Here is an 11,255-nt window from a genome sequence, read left to right as displayed (position 1 = left end):
AGAGAGTCAGTTCTTTTCTGTCTGAGATCTGGTCAAAGTGGTTGACATGGAGAGGATGTACAATCTTAATGGGAGTTGCTGAAACAGGACCTTTGGTGTGTTTGATTTGATATTGTGGATACTTCACGATCTTCAAAACAAACCTTTAGGTTCTAGCTTGTAGTGTCACTAAGCAGTGCCAGCAGATGTTTGCACTGTCATTCTATCCAGACCCTTGACCCACCTCCACCTGACACCACTGTTGATAGCCTGTCTTGGATTTTTACTCCCCAGGAGGAGAGAGGGGGTTCTTTTATACATTGTACTTTAGACAAAACAAAAACAAAAACAAAAACAAAACAAAACAAAAAGCCCAAACCTATAAGTGTAATTGCTTATTTCTTAGGGTCAAGTTAAAATGTAAAAATGTGCTTGTATCAAGTTGGCTTGTAAGAACATCACGCGTATCTGGAAGCTGCAGCTACTAAGAAAAGGCGCTCATATGTCAGAGTACGCCGTGCATAGGCAGCAGTACCAAGAAAGCAAAACAGCTCCACAGGGAGAGTGAGTCACTGATCGTCACCTCTTTACCCCTCCCCCTCCTCCCTTACACCCTCCTCCAGACCCCACATCACCGCGTTAGGTGGATGTGGCCTGTGGGAGTGATGCTGGTACCTTGTGGAGGCTTGAGGTGAAGAGCCAAAGCACAGAAGAAGCTAACATTTGTTGAACATAGGATATATGCCAGGTGCTGTGCTAGTTGCTATTTCATTCCCACTTAGTCCTCACAAAACCCCACTGGTTAGATGAACAAACCTCATTTGGAAAGATTAGAAATGGAAGGAGAAAGTCTAAATAATTGTGTCGTTATTGCTTGAGCCTGGTTTGAACTTAGGTTCATCCAACTCATGCTATCGTCTCAAAAATTTGTGAAGGGATATGCCTGTCCCCTTGAAATGTTTGGGCATCCTGGAGTTTCAGGAATTATAGTCTTATAGGCTGCCTTTTATTCTGTGTGTGTGTGTGTGTGTTTAATACACATGTGTGTGTAATAGGTTTGATAAATGAGTGGAGCTTCAGGGTATTGTGGGAAGCTAAGTTATTTAATAAGATTGATCATGGCAGATATGTGGCTAAATCTTTTCTGGTTTGTAATCTTTTCTGACTGAGCAGTAGAAAATAAAAATTGATTCTCATTACCTTGGTTATCACAACTTAAAGGGTAATTGGCACTATATTTAACTGTGTTCTGAATTTTGCTTTGACAGAGTCCCGCTGTAATTTAGAAATGTTTTTTTGAGGACTGTTTGCATGGTATTATTTTTCAGTCAAGTGCAGTAAAGGGGCAATGATTAGAATTGAGGAGAATTATAGTTTGAGGCAGATCATATAGATTAGCTAGCTGAATTAAGTTTGAAGGCCAAGCTAAAAGGAAATGTGGAAGTCTTGCCACTGTTGTTTATGCATAGCAAGAACAAGAAATAACAACATGAAGGGAGGAGAGGAGGAGATCAGGAAACAACCTCTAAAAGCAAATTCTAATACTTGCCTATTTTGAACTCTTTTTCCTAATGGATCTTTAAGCTTTTCATTATCAATAGCCATTCATGCAATTTTCAAAATGTGCTTTTACTAGGGTGAATATATTTCTGATTTTATTAGGATTCTCCTCTTTATACATATGCCTATGAAAAAAAATTGTACTCTCCCCCTTTCTTTCTCAAAAGTGTCCCAGCTTGGGGGTGCCTGGGTGGCTCAGTAGGTTAAGTGTCTGACTCTTGATTTCAGATCAGGCCATGATCTCAGAGTTGTGGGTTCGAGCCCTGCATTGGGTTCTGCAATGGGTGTGGAACCTGCTTAAGATTCTCTCTCTCCTTTCCCCTCTGCCCCTACCCTCTGTTTTCATGCATGTGTTCTCTCTCCTCTCTCTCTCTCTCTCAAAAAAGAAAAAGGTCCTTGCTTGGATGATCATTTATGTGGTTACTCTATTGGGCACCTACTAAATGCTAGGCTCTGGAAGTGTTCACCGAAGTGAACAAAACAAACATCGTTCCTGATTTTCTAGGAGCTTATGTTCCAGTGGAAGGTCCACCCCAATCCTTCAAAAAAAAAAAAAAGTCACAGAAAAAAATCACAAATTTGCAGAGTAATATAGAAGAATCAGGGATCCCTGGGTGGCGTAGTGGTTTAGCGCCTGCCTTTGGCCCAGGGCACGATCCTGGAGACCCGGGATCGATTCCCACGTCGGGCTCCCGGTGCATGGAGCCTGCTTCTCCCTCTGCCTATGTCTCTGCCTCTCTCTCTCTCTCTCTCTCTCTCTGAGTATCGTAAATAAATAAAAAAAAAATTTAAAAAAAGAAGAATCAAACTAGGATCTGAGGCAATAATTGGGGATAAAGAAATATCTTTAGAGTAACTAGGAAAAAGACCTTCTGAAGAGGTGTCATTTAGGCCAAGACCTAAGGGATTAGGAGTTAGCTGTACAAACTCAGAGGGAAAATCTCTCTGGTAGATACAAATGTCCTGGTATTATGGAATATTTGAGAAATTGAAAGAATACAGTAAGGATATTATTTAGCAGCAGAGAAGAGTAAGAGACAGGGCCCAGATCAGCAGGGTCTGGGATTCAAACTATAGTAAGAATGCTGGATCATATTCTAGATAACGGGGAGCCATCAAAGATACTTTAAAACAATTGTAATTGTCATTTTAAAGCATAGATTTTCTCTTTTTAACTTGTATAACATTTGGGGGTGCATGGGTGGCTCAGGCAGTTGAGCATCTGACTCCTGATTTCCGCTCAGGTCATGATCTCAGGGCCGTGGGATCAGCCCCATATTGAGCTCCATGATCAGCATGGAGTCTGCTTGAGATTCTCTCCTTATCCCTCCCCCTGTTCATGTATGCTTGCTCTCATTTTCTCTAAATAAATAAGTATATAAAATCTTTAAAAAATTGCATACCATTTAGTTTATATTTTAAAACATGGAGATACAGAAATTAAACAATTCGGTCTTCTTGCCCAGCTAGCCTAATATTTTGATTAAAAAGTTCTGTTTTTATACATTTCCATACATATGCATATGTTTCTCACTCTTACACTGATGCTCTTGCCATTTTCTCAAGGATAGTCACAATTAAAATTTCTTGTGTTTGCTTCGAATTTTATGCAAATATTTGAATATTTGTATATGTAAAAAACAAATGGGATCATTTTTACATTATGGTCTGTATTTATCTTTTTGCTGAACAATATATTGACACCCAGAATATCTCATCCTTTAAAAAGCTACATAATACCCTATTTTATGGATTTATGATCTTTTTTCATCAATTAGTTATTGATAGGTATTTTTGTAGCTTGCCTTTTGATTTTATTTTGTCATAGTAGAAAATACTGGCAAAAACATCTCTTTTTTAAAGATTTATTTATTTGAGAGAGAGAGTGCAGGGAGGGGTAGAAGGAGTAGAGGATAGAGAGAGAGAGAGAGAGAGAGAGAGAGAGAGAGAATGTCAAGCCGACTCCTTGCTGAGCACTGAGCCCAAGATGAGCTTGATCCTAGAACTCTGAGATCATGATCTGAGCCAAAATAAAGAGTTGGCAGCTTAATCCACTGAGCCACCCAGGCCAGGCGCCCCCCAACACATTTTTTTTAAAGATTTATTTATTTTTTCATGAGAGATACACAGAGGCAGAGACATAGGCTGAGGGAGAAGCAGGCTCCCTGTGGGGAGCCCGATGTGGGACTCAATCTCACGACCTGAGCTGAAGGCAGATGCTCAACAACTGAGCCATCCAAGTGCCCCTCCAAAATATCTTTGATTGTAAATCTTGGGGCACTTTTGCAATTTGGTTATTGAGTAACATTATTATGTGTTTTTTAAACTTTTGAAGGATGTTGCTGAATTGATCTTCATCAATTTAAAACTCTTATCTCCAAATATATGAGAATGCCTGTTTTCCAATACCTTTCTGAATACTGGATATCATTAAGTATTTTCATTTAAGTTTTGTGTATTTGGTAAGTGGGAAATGGTATATCAATGTCTTTGGAAATGACTTTTTTTTTGAATCATGAATAGGATTGAGGTTTTTTTCTTATAAGTTTTTAGAATTTGTATGCTTTCATACACATTAATCATGTTTCTACTAGGTAGTTTTTTTCATTATTGATTTATAGGAGTTCCTTGTGAAACAATTACTTTGTAATTAAGGAAAGTATGCCTGGTGATACCATAACAAATATGTTTTCCTAGTTTGATATTTTTCAATCCAGAGTTTTGATTTTCAAGCAATCAAATTTATTAAGTTGGTCTTTATGGTGTCTAGATTTAAACCATGATTAAAAGAACTTTTCCATTTCCAGATTATAAAAAATATGAATAAACTCAACTATATTTTTATCTGGAATTATTTATTTTGAATAGTTTCAAGCAAGAAGGTGATATGGTCTGATTTGTATTTCAAAAGCTCATGTTTGATGCTGTGTGATGTGTGGACCTGAGGAGAGCAAGGGTGGGTATGGTGAGACCAGTTGGGTGGCAGGTAGGTGGAAGCAGGTGGTGAGGGGTAGCTTAATGTGATAGCCAGGGAGCTCTAGGGAAGCAGACAATTGCAAGATATTTTGGAGATTGTGTTGATAGGACTTAATAACATCCTGGATGTGGGTGCTGCAGGACAGGGAAGAATGAGGACTGACTCCTAGGTGTTTTGACTTCTGCAGTTAGGTGGATGTCATGTTACTCACTGAAATGAAGACAGTTGGTGTTGGCAGCAGGGAGGTGTTTTGTGAGAGAAAATCTAGTTCTAGTTTAGACATGTAAAGTTTGACATCTTGGAGAGACATCCAGTTGTAGCTGTTTACTAGTAGGTGGGTAACTGAATATATCAGCTGGGAGCTCAGAGGTAAGGGGTTGCTCAGATGGTGTTTCAGTCACTGATGTCAAGTTGAGAGGAATCAGAGTCAGAAACTCTGACTTAGTTCAGGATAAAGGAGAAAGAGCCAACAAAAGAGTGTGGGAAAGAATAGCTAGAAAGAGGAAAAAATCCAGGGTAGAATGATATTGGTGAAGCCAAGAGAGGAGATTCTATGAGGGAAAGAAGTCTACAAAGTGCTGGCGAGGGGACAAGTATATGAGGACTGGATTTGGCCCATGAGCATTGCTGGTGATCTTCATGGAAACTCACAGCAAGATTTGGGGCAGAAGCCAGATTGGATGCATTAAATTGGATGGTGAGTACATATTGTTTATATTTTTCCACAACTTCCAACACTCACCACTTCCTCACAGCACCCTGTGCTCTGAATTTATAGGAACAATCTTCTTGTGGTCATTAACCATGTCATGGCTTTATTAAGACCCTGGATCTCTGTTTTCTTCTCATTCTTATACTCAGATTTTCATAAGTGCCTGTGCATCTCCTATTACATTCTCTTCTATCTCCTCAACTCCTGAAATCCTTCCAGTTATGCCCTCAGAAAATCACAGTCCATTATTGACAAATGTTCCTAGATCTAAATCATTTCTCTGAACATCCCTCTGTCCTTCCTGCTCTAACTAAAATCTAGCCCTCCCCAAAGGGTCCTGCTCTCCTTACAGTGATCCTCACTGGTGCTTGTGTTCACTTCCACTACTCCGCAGGCTTGGAGATGGGAGAGGAGCCCCGTTTGCCCTCCATTGCTGTTTTCAGAACATGCTTACTCTTCCCCTTCTAAAAATCTCCATCTCTGACCCTCCTGATTATGTTACCCAGTACCAGTTATCATTCCTTTTATTTTCCTTCTCCTGAAGCATTTCCCCTATTTTCTCCCTCATTTTAGCTTCTCCCTACCCAGAACTCTTTCTTAGGGCTCATCATAACTTTTGGGGTTTTTTTTTCATATTTTTAAAATAACTGCATGCTCATTCTTTGAACTTATCTTCTCCAAGGGTCTGGCCCTGTGCCCAAGCAGCACATTTCTCAGACACATAACCTGGATCTTGTTAGCTGCAACCCCTCCATCATCTCTCTTTCCACCTCACTGCTGTTAGTATTCCAATTCCAACATTTGTTAGCCTCACTAGGATCACCAATCTATTGCCTGACTTTTACTTTCTTTTCATTGATCTTTACCTCCTTGATGTCCTCTTCCCCCCTGCCATTTCTCAGCTTAAATTTTATAGTTAATTATTATAATCACTCTCTTGTATGCTCTTTGACTCCCTCAATCCTGTTAAACTCAAAATCCACAAACCCAAACATTTGTGCTTAGTGTTGCTTGAAAGTCTGTTTTCAGACATTTTCACACTCTTCATACAATTATTTCAGACCTTTTCTCTCCTTAAACATCCAACACCACCTTCCCCAAACTACTCTCAGTTTATGAGTCTACTTCACTAAAAAAATGCAAGTACTCACAGGGTCTTACACTGACTACCATTCCCACATTTATCCACCTCTCTCAACTCAACCTGCATCTGCAACCTGCATTCTGCTTTCTCCCTTGTAACCATATGTGATCTATTCACAGTCATATTTAAAATCAATCTTATCATTTGCTGACTACTCTCCTCCCTCACCCTCTCACCTCCTTAGAGATACTGCTTCAGCAGTTCCTCTTCTCTCGTACATGATCAACTTTTTCTCTGCAAGGGAACATCCTCATCAGCATGCAGATATATTGTTATTTCTTCTTTCTCCAAAACATAGAAAAGGAAATAAAACCAAATTCCCTTCCAGACTTATTTATTTATGTCCCCTTTCTAGGAACACTCACAGTAATTGCTTGCACTAATTATTTCCATTGTTTCCAATTATTCTCTTTATCTCTTAAACCAATTCCAATGCTTTCACCATCACTAGTTCACTTAAGTTGCTTTCATCAGTGTCACCAATGAGCTTCCTGTAGCTGATTTTCATAGTCCATTCTCAGTTCTCATTTAAGCTGAATTTTTATCAGCACTTGGAATTGTTCACTCTGTTCTGCTTTGTATACTTTCTTCCTTTGTATTCCAGCACACCACACTATCCTGATGTTCTTCCTGCTTAGTGAGTTGTTCCTTTAGGATCTTTGGGGATTGTCCTTTTCTCCTTCACCTCTTACTATTGGACTATTTCATGGATCAGCCCTTTGTTCTCCTTATTTTCCTGAATGTATGGACTCCTTTGGTGATTACTTGATGAAAATGATTTCCAACTGTGTATCTCCAATCTAGACTTCTCCCAAACTCCAGATGTGGTATCCAACTACCTACTTGTCATGTTCCCTTAGAAGCTTCCCATTCAGTATGTCCCCAAACTGAACTTATTGTCTTTCCAAACCTGCTTCACCTATAACATTCCTCATTTCAGCTGGTTGCAACATTATTTTTTTCATGCAGCTGCTCAACCAAGATAGAGTTATTCATGATTCTTTTTTTCCTCTTAATCTTCATATCCAATCTCTCAGATAATCTTTTTGATTCTACCTTCAAAATACATTCAAGATCAGGCCATATCTCACTATCCCTCATGCTATTATCTTTGTATTTCTGCAGATTATTGAAATAGCCTCCTAACGGATCTCTGTTTCCATTCTTCCCAAACTCCTCCCCCAGTCCTTCCTTTCTTTTTCTTTTTCTTTCAGATTTTATTTATTTTTTCATGAGAGGCACAGAGAGAGAGGCAGAGACATAGGCAGAGGGAGAAGCAGGTTGTCTTCGGGGACTTGATCCCAGAACCCTGGGATCGTGACCTGAGCCAAAGGCAGATGCTTAACCACTGAGCCACCCAGGTGCCCCTCCCCCAATCCACTCTTAATACAGAAACCGAAGTAACTCTTTCCAACAACAGTCAGATTATGTCAGTTCTCTGCTCAAAGCCATGCAGTGACGCTTTCTGTCCCTACTTTGCCCAGATACAACTCTTATAATGTCCTCTAAGACCCTACATGATCTGAACACCCAACTACCCCTCTACCTTTTTGTTGTCCTTTCCCTATTATTTGGCTTTTAGCTCACACGAGCCAAAATGGCTGTGATGTTCCTTGAACTTCCAGGCATAGCTAAATCACCTTCATATTTTGTTTGAATATCAATAAAGCCTACCCCAACCACCCTACTAAAAATGACAACTCCCTACTATCCCTTTCATCCTACTCTGTATTTTCTCTCCCCCCATTACATTCAACACATTCTAACGGGCCATGTTTAGTTACTTACCTCTTTATTTTAACTATTATTTATTCTTTCTTTCTATTAGACTATAAGTTCCAAAAGGATTTGGGTTCTTCATTGGATCTCAAGCATGTAAATACTACCTAAAACATTGCCAGTATTCAATATATATTTTTGAATGATTGAATAATTTTTTTGAATGAAGGAATAAATTGCTCCAAAGTTACTAGTCAATGGCAGAGTCAGGGTCCCATCCTTGTAGTCAGGTACTAGAGGCCGAGCTCTTTCTTATTCAGGTAATTTCACTTCCTTTCAAAGCCTGTATAAGACAGAGGAGATGTTGCATGTACAAAGGCAAAGGAAATTGGCTCAGACATTTATTACCCTGTAAGACATGACCAAATGGGCCTACTTATCATTCATAAAATCTCTAAAATCTATTAGGCTCTCTAGGGTCTGTTTACTGAAATCAATACTACAAGCCACATTATTAAAGAATTATGATGGCAAAATTGAGTGCTTGAGTGCTTTTGATATACAGCCAAAGATATAGGCAAGCGAAGCCAAAAAAGACTCACTGTCCCCTTTTAATCTTTGTAATTGGTTAAGTATGATCAGCAAATGTGAGTTCTTCCTAAAATATTTTGTTAACTGGAAAGGGAGAAAATGCATAGTATCCAACATTGTGAGCCTGTGATTAAACTAATCCAAATGGTTCAGGAAGGTTGTATGGACTAGGCGGTACTCCACTCTACTCACCTTTAGAGAGGCGATGATGATGACGACTATATTAATACAGTGAAGGAATAATTCACTTCTGCCTTTTGGTTAGATATCTAGATAAACTGGGATATTTAAATATTTCTCATTGCCAAGAAAGACTGTTTTCTTCCACACTGTCCTTGTAGATTAGACAGTGATTTGTTATTTTAGAAACAAATTTGGCAACATTTTCGAAACGGAAAACTTTTCCAAGTTAATTCCTAACTTTCTAATCCCTATTCTTCTAACAACGTGGGTGTGTATATCTATGTGTGATGGAGGATGTGGCATATAGGTGGGTGGTATTCGTTGTGTGTCGAATACACTTGCTATCATCCCTTTTCCAAAATACCGTATAATCCACTAATTAATATTTATGAATTCCGATGTCCTCTGTGAGCAATTTTTTTTTTTTTTTTGGTAGTCTTTCATAGCATACTTGCCTTTAATGAGAGTTTCACCTAGCTAAAGGGCTGGCTGAGTGTGTATGTATGTGTGTTGGGGAAGAGATGTTGAAGCTCTTGTTTAGAACTTAGACCACTTCTGGGAGAAGACATCTGGATGAAGCCCTATAAATAGCCCTTGAAAATCACCCTGGCATTAGCTGGTGGTATTGGAGCGTGCTGATGATGGAAGGTTCTGGAGTTTTGGATGTGGGAAAGGAAGAAAGAAAAGATGTTTAATAAATATGTGTTGAATAAATAAATAGTTTGTGTATCAATAAATGAATGAGTGATTTGATGTTCTCTGAGTCTAGAGGGCGATAATTAAATTATTTGATACATTTCACAGTGTGTTTGTGTTGTATATTTCAGCGATCGCTGGTGGATGGAAGAGTCTTTTTCTGGGAGTGAGCAGAGCATTTTCTTTCTTTCTTTTTTTTTTTTTTTTGAAAGATTTTATTTATTTATTTATGAGAGAGAGAGAGAGAGAAAGGCAGAGGGAGAAGCAGGCTCCATGCAGGGAGCCCAACATGGGACTCGATCCTGCGTCTCCAGGATCATACCCTCAGCTGCACCCTGGCCAAAGGCTGCGCTAAACCGCTGAGCCACCCAGGCTGCCCTAGTGGAGCGTTTTCCAAAGACATGGTTTTGCCTTTATTCTTCACCCTCAAATCTACAGAAACCATTTTCTTTGTTCTAATGGATTTTCCCTTAAAAGAATTTCTCTGTTAACATTTTCAAACTTTTCCTTCTTCCTGTGAGTCAGAAAGATCAGATGGCCAAGACCTAATAATTTTAAGTTGACTTTCCTTGTAGGTAGTGGATAGAGAAGAATATGAACTTATTTATTTAAAAAGATTTATTTATTTATTTATTATTTATTCATGAGAGAGAGAGAGAGAGAGAGAGAGAGAGAGAGGGGCAGAGACGCAGGCAGAGGGAGAAGCAGGCTCCATGGGGGAGCCCGACGCGGGACTCAATACCGGAACTCCAGGATTGCGTCCCCAGGCCAAAGGCAGGCGCCAAACCGCTGAGCCACCCAGGGATCCCCTATTCTTTTATTTTTAAAATATTTTATTTATTCATTCATGAGAGACACAGAGAGACAGAGGCGGAGACACAGGCAGAGGTAGAAGTAGGCTCCATGCAGGGAGCCCAACATGGGACTCGATCCTGCGTCTCCAGGATCATACCCTCAGCTGAAGGCGGCGCTAAGCCGCTGAGCTACCTGAGCTGCCCAGAAGATGATGTTAAAGCCCCCCTCTCTCTAGGTTTTAAAGAACTCTTCCCTGTCTTTACCAATGGTGACGTGTGGCTCTGAAGCAAAGATACAGAATAAATATAGTGTTCATTCCTTTCTTAATGTGGAAATTTTAAAAAAGGTGTTTCTAGTTGTTTATGTTGTTATTGTGGTTTCTTTCTCCCCTTCTATACATATATATATATATACATATTTATTATATATATTATAATAGAATTTTAGAAAGGGTAGGGTAGCAAGTACGGTTCTCAATTTTACATATATAGTAAAATATATTACATATAATTATTTATTACAATTATTATGCACAACACTATACATAATACACATGGATATATTATAATATATTATACATAATATTACATGGATATATAATATGTATTGTAATTACATACATGTTATATATATTTTAATATATTATATATTGTAATATATGTATACTTATATATAGTAAGATATGATAAATATATATACAGAGAATATATAATTATATATATTTATTTATACATATTCTAAAATACTTCAAAATCCACTAATTAATATTAAGAGTTTATATATATGTGTGTGTGTGTGTGTGTGTGTAAAATATATCTATATTTTAACTTTTGGTATTCTGCTGGAATAGGAAGAGGGGATAAATTCTTAAGATTTGCTCCTGAAGAAACCAAAGGCCA

General features: G+C 38.6%; 1 long non-coding RNA gene across 2 annotated transcripts in view; it reads left to right on the top strand.

The window, feature by feature from the left end:
• The first annotated feature begins 4,715 nt into the window (after positions 1 to 4,715).
• LOC144305516 (uncharacterized) overlaps positions 4,716 to 11,255 on the top strand; it is a 32,296-nt gene continuing 25,756 nt past the window's right edge. For both annotated transcript variants that reach the window (XR_013372523.1, XR_013372524.1), the window contains exon 1: positions 4,716 to 5,213. This is a non-coding gene — a long non-coding RNA (uncharacterized LOC144305516). The remainder of the gene's footprint in view (positions 5,214 to 11,255) is intronic.

The sequence above is a fragment of the Canis aureus genome, chromosome 3 (assembly GCF_053574225.1).
Source record: "Canis aureus isolate CA01 chromosome 3, VMU_Caureus_v.1.0, whole genome shotgun sequence".
NCBI classification, from domain to species: domain Eukaryota; kingdom Metazoa; phylum Chordata; class Mammalia; order Carnivora; family Canidae; genus Canis; species Canis aureus.
Note: the sequence above shows the minus strand (reverse complement) of the source record. Positions and strands in the feature narration are given on the sequence as shown.